The sequence below is a fragment of the Felis catus genome, chromosome B1 (genome assembly GCF_018350175.1).
Source record: "Felis catus isolate Fca126 chromosome B1, F.catus_Fca126_mat1.0, whole genome shotgun sequence".
Lineage (NCBI taxonomy): Eukaryota > Metazoa > Chordata > Mammalia > Carnivora > Felidae > Felis > Felis catus.
The window spans coordinates 72,758,962-72,776,365 of NC_058371.1; the positions used below are offsets into that span (position 1 = coordinate 72,758,962).

At 38.6% G+C, this 17,404-nt stretch overlaps 1 protein-coding gene across 13 annotated transcripts in view; it reads right to left on the reverse strand.

Moving 5' to 3' along the window:
* Positions 1-17,404, reverse strand: part of LRAT (lecithin retinol acyltransferase) — a 263,547-nt gene that overhangs the window by 79,160 nt on the left and 166,983 nt on the right. For 3 of the 13 annotated variants that reach the window (XR_006596655.1, XR_006596652.1, XR_006596650.1), the window contains 2 exons: positions 10,519-10,559; positions 1,457-1,947 (listed from right to left, as the gene is read on the reverse strand). The exons of 6 other annotated variants lie outside the window; for them this stretch is intronic. The gene's annotated coding sequence lies outside the window, so the exon portion shown is untranslated. Of the gene's footprint in view, positions 1-1,456; positions 1,948-10,518; positions 10,560-13,127; positions 13,280-17,404 lie in introns of those variants that run through there. 4 more of the 13 variants (XR_006596654.1, XR_006596651.1, XR_006596653.1 and 1 more) reach the window with 3 other exon arrangements.

Consider the following 17,404-nt stretch of genomic DNA (forward strand, 5'->3'; position numbering starts at 1 on the left):
ATGTTGACTACAGTACAGCATTAATAAACTCTTGTCATGTACTGTATTTAATGTAACGGGCAATAAGGCAGCAGAGGAAAGGGTCTATATCTGCAGGCAGAGCCTGACCTAGAATGAAGCAAAGCATTCCTGAGCTTACTCTTGTATGGAAAAGCAAAGAACTGTCCATAGGTGCTTTGAAGTGACAAAAAATACACTAGTGCCCATTGTGAGCACCTTCCAATATTCTGAAAAATCACTCATTGCTGCCAAACACTGCAGCATGAGACAGAGCACCCAAGCATGGGAGACGATCACCCACAATCCCGCAGTGAGACAGAGAGAGAGAGAGAGAGAGAGAGAGAGAGAGAGAGAGAAGAACCATTGGCTCAGTTGTGATCATGTGACAGTCGGCATCACGTACTACTAGTATTGTAAGGCATTTCTCGTTTATCAAGTTAAAATGTATTAGAAATGTTTGCGCATCTTGTGGAACACTCACAGAACAAGTTACCCACAATCCAAGGTTTTACTATAGTTCCTTCCAATCTCACAGGCCAAAGCCAGATCAAATTCCAAACCCCTAAACTGGTCACAGACATGGGGAATGGGGGCATTATTTTGGCTTAGAACAATCCCATCAGGATATAACTGAGTCACCTGAAGGGAAAGGGCACTAAAACAAAATTAGAGTTATAATTAAGGATGAGGAGAGAAATGGCTGTTTGTGTAGGCAACTGGCAGTCTTTGCTAAAACGTGTGTCATCACTGAACAAATGTAGATTTAGCATTAGGCACATTATAGTTTGATTCCCATCTTTGCCATTTTCTGGTCGTGTGACCTTAGGCAACCTTTCTTCCCTTTTAAGACTCAATTTCCTCATCTATATAGCATTATTGTGAAGATTAAATGAGATCACATATATAATGTTGCTAACCCACACTGAACATTCATTCATTCATTTAAAAAGATTTTTTGAACATCTACAACGTGCCAGGCATTATGTCCCAGGATATAGAAGTGAATAAGATAGACAGGCTCCCTCCCTTCATATAATTTATTAGCAATAAATGTTAGTTTCAAAATTTCCTAATTTTTCTAAGAAATTCAGAAGGACTTTGATTACTTTGACAATCACTTAAAAATTTTTTTTCATGTTTATTTATTTTTGACAGAGAAAGAGACAGAGTACAAGTGGGGGTGGGGGGGGTGCGGAAACAGAGAAAGAGGGAGACACAGAATCCAAAGCAGGCTCCAGGCTCTGAGCTGTCAGCCCAGAGCCTGATGCGGGGCTCGAACCCACAAACCACGAGATCATGACCTGAGCTAAAGCCATATGCTTAACTGACTGAGCCACCTAGGTGCCCCATCTTGACAATCACTTTTTAAAGAAACTCAGTGTTTTCAGGAGTACGTATGACTTCTGAAGTTTTATATTTGATGTGTGTGAAGATTCAGAAACATTTATTTTTTTCCTTTTGGTTTATTCTGTTTAATTAAAATTATCAGAGAGATTTATATTTTTATCAGTATATTGTCACGTGAATGCTATCCTGATTCCTAGACTACAGATGATTGGTAAAATGCAATATTTTTAGAAGCGAATAACCGAGACAATATCCAATATGATCTTACAGCCCTGAGGAAAAAAAATTCAGATGCAAGAGCATGCAGTCTGTCTATCTGAGTAGTCATATACTTGGTCTAGAGTTAACAGATCCAACTCATGGGGAGGGTTAACTGTCACTCAATAGGAACAATCAGGTAATTAGGGTGACCCATTCCCCATTCACACCCATTAACAATTATAAACAGTAGAGTTGAAAAGGCTTGTAAAGACTAACCTCTCACAAAAACACTTATGTGTGAAAGTGTAATTAAGATACTGTGGTAGCAGATTAAGGAGTCTCTCTTACCTTAACCTTGTTTTGAGATACAGTAAGAAATCTGGTTGTAAAACAGGAGATCTAGAGATATGATACAAAAGAAGGGAGAATAAACATTAAGTTTTTACAAATCTGGGGGCCCAGAATCAAGAGGAACCTCTGCTCACTTATCATGCCTGACCTACCTCTATCTAGTTTTCTTTTTTTTTTTTAACGTTTATTTATTTTTGAGACAGAGAGAGACAGAGCATGAACGGGGGAGGGTCAGAGAGAGAGGGAGACACAGAATCTGAAGCAGGGTCCAGGCTCTGAGCTGTCAGCACAGAGCCTGATGCAGGGCTCGAACGCACAGACCGTAAGATCATGACCTGAGCCAAAGTCGGACGCTCAACCGACTGAGCCACCCAGGCAACCCCATCTAGTTTTCTTATTGACCATATATACTGAGCTGTTTCTTATTTGCATTTTTCTTTGATCCTACCAAGGAACTGAGATTTTTTTTTTTATCAAGAAGTGTCTTTATATACATGGAAACCAAGCATTACTGAGTCATTAAAAGTTGAACTGTTTTTCTAGTAACTACCTATGGATTTTCTCCAGCTCATGTCCTCATTCAGTCTCTCTTAAGACCAAACGAGTACCTAAAAGAAGTGTAGGTGGCTAGGGCACAATTACTAGACATGGACAAAGGTGAATGGGCTTTTATGTCATCTAACATTTAACTTTAATCACAAATATGAGGGTCAGAAGGAAATCTACAAATCCAGTGTGGACAATGTGTCCACAAAAGTTATCAAGAGGAACACAGACATAGGGACGGCACTGAAAGTTTGTGGACAGAATTAACCAAGAGTTGAGACTAGAGACAAAGTCTGTTATTAAATTTTATGGCATGTGAGATTAAGTTTATGAGACCAAATATCTTGGAATCCTGAGGCATTTCTACAGTGAAATAAAATATTTATACAAAAAAGTTCAAGAAACAGACATGTATAGCTCTGATGACTTATCAACATCCATGTAATCACCACCAATGTCAAGAAATGGATTGTTGCTTGCAAATGAGAAGACTCCTTCTCCCCCTCCCAATAATTAATGTCCCCAGCAAAGGTAATCACTATCCCCACTTTGATGAAAATAATTTCCTTACTTTTCTTTCTTTTTTTTTTTTCTTTTAGAGAGAGCACGAATGGGAGGGAGGGGCAGAAGGAGAGAAAGAGAATCTTAAGCAGGCTCCACGCTCAGTGTGGAGCCTGACCGAGGGCTCAATATCACTGCCCTGGGATCGTGATCTGAGCCAAAATCAAGGGTTGGACGCTCAATCTACTGAGCCTCCAAAGTGCCCTTTTCTTGCTTTTCTTTATAGTTCTTCCACCTAAGTTTGCATCCTCAAACACTAGTTTGTTTGGTTTTTTGGGGGGTTTTTTTGCCTGCTTTTTCAACTTCATATATAAATGGAATTTATACATATTCTCTTGTTCTTTACTTATTTAATTCAACATTATATTTGTGAGGTTCACACATCTTGTTGAATGTTAGTATAATGTATTCAGTTACAAAAAGTAAATACTATACAGTAAATTTTAGTTACTGTATAATATTCCATTGAAATAATGGACTACAACTTATTTCCCAGTTCTCTTCTTACATGTTTTAAAAGCCAAAGAAGTTTTCATCTCTTTTTCTACCTACACAGATTCTCATTATAGTGAAGATATGGACTATCGTTTTCACTTATTAAATTGGCTAATTTAAGGGAGAGAAACAAAAAAGTTTCTTAAATTCAGTGTGCTTCAGAAAAGGGGTAATTGGAGAGAGTTGATTCTGATTGGGCTGGTGGAAGGTGGAAGGAGATCCAAGGAGGTTACTTTTCCCAATTTTTGCAAAGGAGAAACACTTGAGGCCATGCTCCAAACCAAATAGCTCTGTCCTCTGTCACTGAAAAAGGAGCAAGAAAAACATGGCTACATGGGCAGCGAGTATGTGCTTGATATGAAAGAGAGAAAGAGCATGTGCATGTACACATGCACAAAAGGACTTCAATTCTAGTTGTCATTCCATTAATTCCTGATACTGGTTTCGATATATTTGCTGTGTGGTGGTCATGAAAGCAGAACTGTTCTAGTAATCACAGACTTGTTACAAACAAGGGCTGCTACCTTGCACTGGACTGGGTTATTGTTCAGCAAATACTCAGCCCTCCTCCACCTCTCTCTTATAATGAAGTATATTTTCCTATCTTTGGGCTTGGCCATATGACATGCTTTGGCCACTGGGAAATCAACAGGTGTGATAGAAATAGCAGCTCTAAATATGCTTGACTGGTGGACTCATGCTCTTGTGCTCCAGTGATCTGCCAAAAAAGCAAGCCCTGGTTGGCCTCTCCCCTGGGCCCCAGAAGGAAAAATGTGGAGCAGACCTGAACCCACACCATAGCCAACCAATTCGCAACTTGGAGCAGAGCTGCCCACGCCAGATGCGTCTACGTCAGCCAGGCTGAAGGTGACCAGTGCAAGAATAAATGTTTGTTATTGTGAGCCACTGAGTGTTGACCACTTTGCTATTATAATGACAAAAACTGTTTTATAGCTATAGTCAGAGTTGTAAAGATCAGGCCATTATCACTCCTTAATAGTAATGGAGCTCCATTTACCTCAATCTACATTTGCTCCATAAAACCAGGGATTCAGATTTCAACACTTTTTTTTTTAAGTTTATTTATTTATTTTGAGGGTGGGGAGGAAGAGAGAGGAGAGAGAGAATACCAAGCAGGCTCCTCATTGTCAGCACGAAGCCCAATGAGGGGCTTGAACCCACAAACCGTGAGATCATGACCTGAGCTGAAGTCAGAAGTCAAGAATTGGATGCTTAACTGACTGAGCCACCCAGGTGCCCCATTTGTTTTTTGTTTTTTGTTTTTTTTAAGCTCAAATACTTGCTTCCCAGAGACCTATGACCAGATCTTTTTGGAATTTGAAGAAGGGGCTGGTAGGAGATGGAAATAGATAGCTTGGGGTCAGTGGAAAGGATCTAGCATCAGTTAGGAACTTTTTGAGCCTTGGCTATACCCCTTGGGAAAATGGCAGAAGAGACCACAATTGCATTCACGTAGCAGGTATGCTGTTCTGGGCTTATTCAGAGCGGTGGGAGAGGTCCTATTCTGGTGTGAGGTATACAAAGGGTTAGGGCATAGGTCAGTTATGGTTTTTAATAGCTAACTGTTGAGCTCAACAAAGCTATCCTCTAGGACAAGTATAGGTTTAGGAGTTTAATACTTCACATACATGGAAACATGGTAACTTTCATATCCTCCTGGTGAGACTGTAAGTTGATCTAATGCTTCGGAGAACTTGGCAGTAACTGGAGGTTACTTTGGAGAACAAGTACATATTAAATAATGTTGAAGATGCTCATATTTTAACATCCAGTAATTTGGTCCTGGATGAATCTGGTAATGGATGAGACCAATGGTGCCTCACCTGAAGGGGCATTTTTGTTTATAATAGTGATGGGAGGCTTACTACCACATGTAGGGGGTGGGGATCAGGTATCCTCTATGTCCTGTAACCTGAAGGATAGTTCCATTAAAAAACAAAACAAAACAAAACAACAACAACAACAACAACAACAAGTGTCCTGGATCCTCCATGACTTTACAAGGCCTAGTAGAGGATTCACGTAGATGAAAAGTCTGTTTATAATTACCTAAGAGTATAACAACTTTGTTTCAGATATAAATACCAAGTATTTTTTGGTAAGATTTTAATATATATCAACTTTCCAGGGATGCAGCTACTGGAAAAGTGAAGATTGTATTTTGTCTTGTTCAGAACCTCGTTGCTCACATCACCAATGGCAACACCACTTTTGAGTTTTGAGTTTCCAATATCACAAGATTCTATGAGTCTGCACTTGTAGGTAACTTCATTTTGTCTCCTAATATACTACAGTGTATTTGTAGCCACTGACATATTGAATACAATTATTTTATTAAAGTTTGTTTTCTTATATTTCTACTTTATTTCACAATAAATGCATTACATTTGGTTGTTTTAAATGTGTAGATGAGTTAATTATGAATTTCATTTCAAGATAGTTAATGGGGTGATATATTGTTATATATATTTGTTAATAATAAAATACATTTATTATAAGAAGAGCACATTGGGTCTGACAGTACTGAGAATTACTGCACTAGATAAATTCTCATATGCAACCAAAGAGATAAAAAAAAAATGTAGTATAGAACTTCTCTCCAACAGAGTAGTCACTAACCACATTAATTAAAATTAAATTAAATTAAAAATTAAGTCCCTCAGTCACACTGACATTTGAAGTGTTCAGTAGCCATATGTAGCTAGTGGCTACAGTATTGTAGAGTACAGATATTTCCATCAGTACCCAAATTTCTATTGGACAGAATTGGTTTAGAATATTAGGGCAACAATGTTTATAATATTAAAAACTTGAAAGCAACCTATGTTTTCATTAAAAGGGGAATGGAAAAGTAACTGGAATGCTATATATAGTGATGGAAATGAACGCTTACATGTATCAACACAGATGAATCCCTCAAATAACACTGAGAAAATCAAAAGACCTACATTTGAATGTCTTGCTTGATACATCTCTGAAGACAAGGGAAATAAAAGCAAAAAATGAACTATTGGGACCTCATCAAGATAAAAACTTCTGCACAGCAAAGGAAACAATCAACAAAACTAAAAGGCAAACAACATAATGGGAGAAGATACTTGCAAATGACATATCGGATAAAGGGTTGGTATCCAAAATCTATAAAGATTTCCAAACTCAACACCCGAAAAACAAATAATCCAGTGAAGAAATGGGCAGAAGACATGAACAGACACACACATATATATATAACATGTATGTATATATATGTGTGTGTGTGTGTGTGTGTGTGTGTGTGTGTGTGTGTGTATATATATATGTATATATATAAAATGGGTACTACCAAGCAATGAAAAAGAATGAAATCTTGCCATTTGCAACAACGTGGATAGAACTGGAGGGTATTATGCTAAATGAAATAAATCAGCGAGAGAAAGACATATCATAAGCTTTCACTCATATGTGGAATTTGAGAAACTTAACAGAAGACCATGGGGGGAAAGGAAGGGAAAAATAGTTTCAAACAGAGAGGGAGGCAAACCATAAGAGACTCTTAAATACAAAGAACAAACTGAGGGTTGATGGGGGCAGGGAAAATGGGTGATAGGCATTGAGGAGGGCACTTGTTGGGATGAGCACTGGGTGTTGTACATAAGAGATGAATCATGGGAATCTATTCCTGAAGCCAAAAGCCCAGTGTATACACTGTGTTAGCAAACTTGACAACAAATTATTTGTGTGTGTGTGTATATATATATATATACATATAATTTTATATACACATATATAACCTTTTATATATACACACACACACACACACACATATGTGTGTGTGTGTGTGTGTGTATATATATATATACATATATATATATATATATATATATATAAAACCTGACATTGAACATAATAATACTATGTGTTATTTAGGGATCCATATGTAGCAAAAATATTTTTTAAATGCATGGGAACGATAAACACCAAATTCAGGAGAGCAGTTATCTCTGGCAGCAAGGGAAGAGATGCAATTGGAGAGGAGTAAAATGGGGGCTTACCTGTACTTAAAACGTTTTATTTCTTCAGATATAAGGTGGACATACAAAGATTCATTATTATTTGTATATTTTAATACAAAGAATATACATTATTTTGTGTCATTTTTGTAGATATTAAATATTGCAAAATAAAATTTAAAATGTTTTTATTTATTTATTTATTTTTTAACATTTTTTAATTTATTTTTGGGACAGAGAGAGAGCATGAACGGGGGAGGGGCAGAGAGAGAGAGGGAGACACAGAATCGGAAACAGGCTCCAGGCTCTGAGCCATCAGCCCAGAGCCTGACGCGGGGCTCGAACTCACCGACCGCGAGATCGTGACCTGGCTGAAGTCGGACGCTTAACCGACTGCGCCACCCAGGCGCCCCAAAATTTAAAATGTTTTTAACATTTATTTATTTTTGAGAGACAGAGCACGAGTCGGGGAGGGGCAGGGAGAGAGGGGAAACACAGAATCTGAAGCAGGTTCCAGGCTCTGAGTTGTCGGCCCAGAGCCCAATGCAGGGCTCAAACTCACGGACTGCGAGATCATGACCTGAGCTGAAGTCGGACACTCAATCGACCGAACCACCCAGGCGCCCCATAAATATTGCAAAATAAAAGTTTAAATGGAAGGTGTTTCATGAGCTTCTAACAGCAAGGGGTAATGTTTTGCTTACCTCTCTAAGGTTAGCGTCAAAGTGCCTGGCACAGAGAAGATTCTCAATTAATGTTGGTTGAATAGTCAACCAAACATACCAAAATTCATATGATAGTACAGTTTTAACTCTTAGACATAAACAGAATGCTTCAATCCCACTAGTTCAGCATATCCAGTAACACAAACCTTTTTTTAATCATGCGCTCATTTTACAAATATCTGTTAGGGGCCTACTATATGTCAGGCACTCCTCCAGTGTTGAGGGTACAACAGTGAACATGTGAAACAAAATTTCGTTCCCTCAAAGGACTTACATTTGAGTATGTGTTTTGGGGAGGGTGGCAGGGGAGAACCCGGAGGAGTATTACTAATAAAGAAAATAAATAGTAAGATAGAAAGTAAGTCAGATGGGATAAAGCCCTCAAGAAAAATGAAGCTGGGAGCAGAAGTGTTAAATGATTTGGGGCAATATTAAACAGGGTAGTTAGGTTCTCTTTGAATGAGTGACCTTTGAGCTAAGATTTGAAGCGAGGGAGACAGAGCCATGAGCAGTTGAGTCAGAGGGAGGAGAGAGCACAAGGACCTTGAGGCAGCCTGGAAAGGAGGCCAGGATAGCTGGGGGGGGGGGGTGCGGGGGGGGGGATGAGTGCCTGGGAGGGGGTGGGAGAAGAGGGAGATCAGAGATTGGGCAGAGCCTGTGACTTTGGCTTTTACCTTAGGTGAGTTTAAGGACTTGGAACAAAGGACAGAAATCAGCTGGCTTACATATTTAAAGGATCACTCTATTTGGGGAATAGGTAATAGTGACAAGTAGAAACAGGGAGACCAGTTAAGACATTACTGCATTAATTGAGGCCAGAGGTGATGGTGGCTGGAATCAGGGTGGCAACAGTGGTGATGATACTGGTCAGACTTTTGACAAATTTTGAAGACACAGGCACGGAGCTATTGCTGATGGACTGTATATGAGACGCAGACTGTATATGGACTGTATATGAGAAAAGGACCAGTCAAGGATGACACAAAGGTTTTTTAGCTTGAAGTTGCCACTGACTCAGTTCCCTGAGAAGACAGGGAACTGGCTGGCTGGGGGCAGGAAGGGGTTCAGCATGGGACATGTCAAGCTTGCGATGTTTACTAGGCATCCAGATGGAGTTGTTAAGTAAACAGTTGGTATAGGAGCTTGAGGGTCAAGAGAGACATGGAAGCTGGAGAAATAAACTTGAGAGCCATTAGCATATAGGTCGTATTGAAAGGTTAAAGACAGGATGAGATCATCAGGGGAGTAAGAGTAGCTAGAAGGGGCGCCTGGGTGGCTCATTTGGTTAAGTGTCCGACTCTTGATTTTGGCTCAGGTCAGGATTTCACAGTTTGTGATAAGGCAATGCAGTGTTTAGAAGTCAGGAAGGAAGAGGGAGATCTAGCCAAGGGAGCTCTCAGCCAACAAGGTAGGAGACATCCATGGAAAAGCTAATGCCTTGGAAGCTAGGTTAAGGAAGTATTTAAAAGAGGAAAAGCATGACTAACCAGCATCAAATTATGCTCGGGGCCCACATAAGATGATGACAATAACAGAGCTTTGTATGAAACAAAGTAAGGGTTGTGGGAGACCTTGGCAAGGCCAGTTGTGGAGGATCGGTGGGGGCTGAAACCCTTCTTGCAGAGGGCTCAGGAGAGTGGAGAGAAACGAATAAACAGGAAGGCCAACTCTTTCAAGGCTCTTTTTCTGCTTTATCTGACTTTTAAACAAAAAGAGAAGCCGTGCATTCCTAATTAAACTGACACAAATGCATACTGGAATCCAGTAATCTAAACATATATCTTATCTTGAAAGAATAGAGCACAAACCTGCTAGAAAATTCCACTCATGTATGAGAATTTGCTTCATTTTCTACAAACAGAAAGAACTACCAGGAGAAACTGAACTAGGGATTCTGGTAAGGGAGGGACTATCCTAAACGAAGTGGTCACCTTCCTCTAATTTTGTTGTGTGAAGCCAAATTAGTCCCCCTAAATTATCAATAAATCAAATTTCCCCCAATGTATATTAGTGGTTGGCAACTATTCAACTTTAAAAGCCTTTTATCTCATGAGAACTTTAACCTCAGAGACCAATTCACCTGTCTGATTCACCCAGGATCAGCTCAGGGGATTCTCAGATAAGGCCAGCCTACGGTTCAAGAATCACGGAGGCACCTCATGGATCTTGTTAACGAACAAGATGTGTCAGGACGATAGGCCTGTGATCCCTAGACCTGCTCTGCTCTGCCGAGGGGAACAATATATAAAAGACTGGCTTTAGCATATCATTAGTAAACTTACACTTTTGGATGACCTTCAACCCACTGCCATCAGATCAGGTGCTAAAGAAAAAGAAATAATTAAGACAATTTCCTTCTTAAAATATAAGGGTTTGATAAATTATAATATAACCCCAGTGTGGTCCATTAGAACAAAGAATTAACTTGTAATATAGGGTGCTATTTATTAGCTTTTCAGAAAATCCAGGTGAAAACAATATCCAGAATTCATAAGTAGTAATCAGTAAATGGAGGAGTAATTTGACAATCAAAAATTTCTATGGAATAGAGTGAAGTTATCATTACAACTGAGAAAGCTGAAAGAGATAAGAAGGCAAATAATTTTAATCACATGTATTGAATCAAATATTATTTATTTAGCATATTCTTCTAATTTATATATCCAGTTTTTAGAATTAACAATTATAATAGCTAATAGAAACCTTAAAATTGCAGAAAATCAATTTTTGGTTGTGTTTTTTTTGTTGGGGACATCTTTCCCTTGCTCCTCAAACCGAAATGTAATCAGAAATTTTTTTCCTTTCTTTTTTTTTAAATACGTATTTTTTAAAGTTTATTTTTGACAGAGAGAGAGAGAGAGAGAGAGAGAGACAGAGCATGAATTGGGGAGGGGCAGAGAGAGGGAGACACAGAATCTGAAGCAGGGTTCAGGCTCTGAGCTGTCAACACGGAGCCTGACACAGGGCTCGAACTCACAGACCACGAGATCATGACCTGAGTCGAAGTCGGATGCTCAACCAAATGAGCCACCCAGGCGCCCCTTTTTTTCCTTTCTTAAACAGAATTGTTGAACTTGAGCTATAAAGTAGAAAAAGGAACTAACTTTTCTTTCTCTCTATTCATAAATCCATCTAGTGGATTTATTATTTAAACAAAAACAGGAATGAGAAAGAGTTATATGATCTAATAAATTATAGACACTGCATAAAAATATTGCCATATAAAAACATGACAAGGAGAGTATTATAAGAAGACAATTAGGGTTTGGCATATAAGCATATCCTATCTGTACACTAAGTACATTTTTGAGTGTTATCTGGATCTCTAGCTTTTGACACAATTGTAAAAGTTAAAGAAGGAATCAAGAAACAATGCTGTGGGAAATAATCAAAAAGTTAAATTACTCTGAAGAAAACAGTTAACTAAACTTTCATTTTTCACATAAAGTTCTTTTATCCAAGCATGCATTATTTAGATGTATTTCACATTATATAAAGAGTGCACCAGCATTCAATGTTTATGTGCATTTCACTTTATACAATATACTCATAGCATCCTAATAAATAGTAGGGCCCTAGAAATCAACTAGTCTAGTGTTCTGACTTTACAGATGAGAGAATTCAAGCCCAGAGAAGTTAAGTGATTTGCTGAACGCCACAGTTATACAGTGGTAAGATCAAAACTCAGATCTCTTGAATCTCAACAAAATGTTTTCTTTGATTGACCCCCATCTGATAAAATTAAAAAGTGGTACACAGAGCAGACACTAACTGAAATCCACACAGATAAGTATGTGATTTCATCCTTCTATGAGAGAGACTAGTAAAGGAACCTAATATAGATTGGAGCATTTTTCTCTGTGGGTCACTGATGAAAAAAGGGAAATGGGCATTTCAGGCAGCAGGGAGATATAAACAAAGGTGCATATGCTGTCTTATTCCTGAGTTAAAAAAGGTCATGACATGACATGCTAGAGCAACTGAAAGCAGGGCTGGAGTGTGGGGAGCAAGGAAAGAAGTCCCCAGGGGCTCTCTGGGGAGACAGACAGGAGCTGGCCCCCACAGAGACACATGATCCTGGACAGGGTTTTATCCTAAATGGAAAGGAATTCGCAGCAAGATGCTAAGCAGGGGGCCCATATGCCCATATTTTGACTCATTAAAGATCACTCTGTAAAAGAAATGTTTTTCCCTCTTGAATGTGTAAACTATATATATTATCAAGTTCAGTAAAAGGGTAAGCAATTGAAAATCATCTCTTTCTCACTCCCTACAACCACCTAGTTCTCAGTTTGGTCCGAGTTCTCAGTTTGGTCCCAGTTCCCAGTTTGTCTGAGACCAAACACAATTACCTATTGTCCCCCCTCACCCCCCAACTTATTTTTTTAACAAAAATAGTTATATACACATTCTTCTGCATTTTGCTTTATTTCCTTAACCACCTTGGAGCACTTATCACATCATCTCATTTAGAGCTAACCAAAAGCTATGTATGTGTATTCTATTGTATGGACCTACAATTCCTTATTTTATATCAGCTCTCCATTGATGGACATTTAGGCTACACATACACATACACACACACATATATGTACGTCACAATGAATATGCACAGGCATATATCATTTTGCCCTTCTGTAAGACACCTGAAGGATAAATTCCCAGAAGTAAACAGGCAGGTCATAAAGGTTCTATAAGATACTAATTTTGATAGGTATTGCCAAATTGCGGCCCGAAGTGAGTGAATTAATTTATACTCCCACCAGCAATGTTCAAGTGCCTATTATGCTTTATTCCTTGCTAACACAATGTGTTATCAACATTTTTGAAATTTGCCAATCAGATAAATTTGTAGTTTGCATCGGTCTTGCGATGAGAAGAGATCATTTACCTTGCCCGTGGAGAACGACTGGAAGGGGGCGAGAATGACAGTTACTCCGGCCAGCCCTGAGAGAGGTGGCTGGGGGTGGGGGAGGGGAGGTGACGGTAGAGGCACAGCATACAGTGCAGGTAGAGCTTATGGGATCTGGCCATGGACCGGATCTGGAGAAGGAGAGAGAGGGAAGTGTCAAGGGTGACTCTCTGGTTTTTCAATGACATGGAAGGAGGAGTTTGGGAAGCGACAGGAGACTGGGGGAAGCCCAGGAAGTCACGTTAAGAAGGAACATTTTAAGAATGTGAGGTTGTGCCAGCAGAGTGCCTGGAGGCATTTGGATGTCACAAGGCTGAAGCTCCAAGGGCAGGTCTAGGCTGGAGAGGGCAGTCCTCCCCTGTATTAGGCTTTCCCTCCATGAAGTGGGGGAAGGGTTTAAGATCACTCACACTGAATCTCAACGTGACACTGCTTGACCGAAACATAAAATCTATAATGTGAGCTCCTTAAGACCTGATTCAAGTATTTCCATAACTGTTCCATAAATCTAAGCACGGGAAGGATACATCTTTTGGGAAAAGGAATATACATGATTTGAAAAGCTCTTATTAAAAATAAGCCATGTCTCCATTTCCACACTTTTTAATCTTTTAAAAAAGTAAATGTTTGTTTAAAATACAAGGACTTGCAGCACACTTAGAAAATGCAAAAAAGTGTAAACAAAAACCCACAGTCCCATTATTCAGAGATCATTACTGTTATCTCTTTTTGGTGTTCCCTCTCTGACATACATGAGTCTGTATCATAGATTTACTTATATATATAATTCTAGGCATAGACTTTAAACATTACAATGTGAAATTTATGTACCAGTATTCTTCAAAATATTTTATTTCAAAATTATTTTTGTAATATTTTATATATTTTTAAAATTACAAATATATTTTAAACTGTAACAAGATGGTCTCCCATGCAGAGGGATCTTTAATTATTTAACCACTATCACTGTGCATTGTAATTAAAAAATAATTTTTTCTGGATTGAACAGAAAGGATGTCCTTTTCATTTTCATTTCTTTGTTCTGAAGTGAGGTTTCAAATTTCAACATGCTTATTGTTATTTTTATATGTTTATATGTTAATGTTATTTTTTTATTTTCTTAAAAGTTAAAAAAAAATTTTTAATGTTTATTTTTGAGAGAGACAGAGAGAGAGAGAGAGAGAGAGCATGAGTGGGGGAGGGACAGAGAGAGAGGGAGACACAGAATCCGAAGCAGGCTCCAGGCTCTGAGCTGTCTCACGAAGTGTGAGATCATGACCTGAGCTGAAGTCAGACTCTTAACCAACTGAGCCACCCAGGTGCCCCAATAGTTTTTGAAATCACTGGTTGAAGCTGGGGGAAAATATCTGCTCAACAATAGCTTGTTTTTCCTTAAAAGAATAGCAGGTCTTACACGGGTCATCAGTATATTTGCTCTTTAACCACTTTCACTGAGTACTTACTCCAATCTTGAACTTCGCATTTTGTGAAGAAGAGTCACACTAATGTACCAAAAAGCATTTGCTATTCGCCTCAAATCAGTTTATGGGCAATGAAGCCCTATTAATCTAAGTTAACTTTTACTCTCTTGTCAGTACCACCTCATGGTAATTTCTCTCTGTCCCAGAATAAATCAGCCTGTCCTCAATATCTCAATCTAATTAGGACAACTTTATTTCCTGATTTTTCCAGCCCCATTCTAATATCTTTCAGTGGAAATATAGAAAAGAGATGACTTCATATGTATGAGGCAGTGACTGAAGCACTGTTTGTGGGACCAAAGGACTGGAAACAGACGTCCATCATAGGAGACTGTCACACCCATAGGACAGAATATAATGTGGCTGTTAAAAGGAACTGAGGAAATTAGGAGGAATTAGGTTAAAAGAGCAAGGTTTAGAATAATTTGACTTGTGTGGAAAATGGAGGGGCTGTAAGTAATACTATTGTTGGCATTTTTTAAAAAAGGAATTGTACATATATATACATATATATATGTATATATATATATATATATGTATATATATATATATAAATGCTTGTCTGTGCATAGAGCATGGAAGAATTTACAAGAAAGTGTTGACTTTCTGGCGGGGACCTGGGGTTTGGGAATTGAGGTAGGAAGCTGACTTAATTTTCAATCAATTCTCTGTTGCATTGTTTGAATTCTATACCATGTGCAGGTACTATCTTTTTAAAGTTTATGTATTTTTGAGAAAGAGAGAGAGAGCGAGCACGGGTGGGGCAGAGAGAGAGGGAGGCACAGAATCCCAAGCAGGCTCCAGGCTCTAAGCTGTCAGCACAGAGCCCGACACAGGGCTTGAACCGACGAAACCTGAGATCATGACCTGAGCTGAAGTCAGCCGCTTAACTAAGCCACCCAGACGCCCCTTAAAAATTAAAAAGTAAACACGGAAATGAAATTATTCACCTCAACCTATGGCAACCATGCCTTCTGCCTCTTCTTTCCCTCACCCACCTGCTGGAGATCTGCATAGACACTTCTCTGTGCTTCAAACTTGCACCCCCACCCTGATTACATGGCTCTGGTCAGCCTCCACTGTCCTGAATTAATTTTTCACTAATTGATGCTAATGCCTTGTAGAAATGTTACAAACCTCATGGGAAAGCTTCTGCTTGAACTCTGCACTACTGATAATCTTAATCTATTCTGTCCACTAACAAACTATATCATTCTGACTTTTGTTTATCACTCTTGCTTCCTATTCTTTCCTGTCATCCCAAATGTTTCTTGCCCACGGAAAACTGCACAGAATCCAAGTCGCTATAAGGTTTAGAATAAACAGTAGCTTGCTCAAGGTTTTTAAAAATAAAGTTGAGACAATTTTAAGGAGTTGCCAGTAGATGTGCTTTTTGGAATGCCGTGAGACCTGTGAGCAGGAATGGTCTGTCCATGACATCTTTTCATCCCTGCGAGTTCTCCTTGTCCTAACATGTTCTATCGTAGAAGAGGAAGTGACAGAAATAAATCTTAGTGATGAATTTTCCACATACTACTGCTGTCGGCATCTCATCACAGAAAGTTAATCTGGAGCAGTATCTGTCCTATTACCAAACTACAGGAATATGAACCCTAGGTTTGTGTACAAACTATTAACTTACATTCAAAGTATTAATCTCCAGCCTTGGTTCTGTTGACTTCAACTACGTGTTTTTAATTATTCTATTTCTTTAAATCTAGAAGTTCATAAAACTTTCTTTGGTGGGCTGTGTGTATGTGATATTTCTCTCTGACCAACAGAGGAGAATGTAGCAAACTGTTAAGCCACGGACCTTTCTTAAAGTGTTTTCCAACACACTTATGAGATCAGTCATAATATTTATATATACTCAAGCACTTTGAAATCTCAAGCTGTTTTAACCAGCTGTCATTTTGGTGTCAAACTCCGGTCATTTTAATGTGAAACAAAGGTCAACAGAGGGTTTGTCTTATTCTTTTCCTATTAGTGAAATACTTTATTGTTATCAAACTCTGCTAAAGCCCCCAACAGTAAGTCCTTATTGCATATTCCCGTTATCTGAGTCACATGGGATTTTATGATTGTTCGCAAATAAAATATATAGAAATGAAGAAATGTGAAAGTGTCAAATTAATATTTAAAGTAGTATCAACAACCAAAAATATAGGCAATCAGTATGGCCTATACAAGTTTGGCATTATTAAGAACACTTATCTCTAAGACTGATATCTAGTACATACATAATACAAATTCAATTCTTGCACCCAAAATAAGATGGCAAAGTTTGATTCTTTCATTGCTCATTCCAGAAACTAGACTGTAAAGTTCATTCCAAATTTTGCTAAATTGTTGGCCTTTAAAAAATAGATCATTTATTTCTATTTTTTTTAATTTTTTTTTAATTTTTGTTTTTAATGTTTTTATTTTTGAGACAGGGAGAGACAGAGCATGAACAGGGGAGGGTCAGAGAGAGGGAGACACAGAATCGGAAACAGGCCCCAGGCTCTGAGCTGTCAGCACAGAGCCCGACGTGGGGCTCGAACTCACGGACCGCAAAATCATGACCTGAGCCAAAGTCGGCTGCCTAACCAACTGAGCCACCCAGGCACCCCAGATCATTTATTTCTAAAGCTTATTCTCTCAGTTTATTGTTTAACCCAAAAACTATATATATATATATATATATATATATATATATATATATATATGTGTGTGTGTGTGTGTGTGTGTATACACACACACACACACACATATATATGTGTGTGTGTATATATG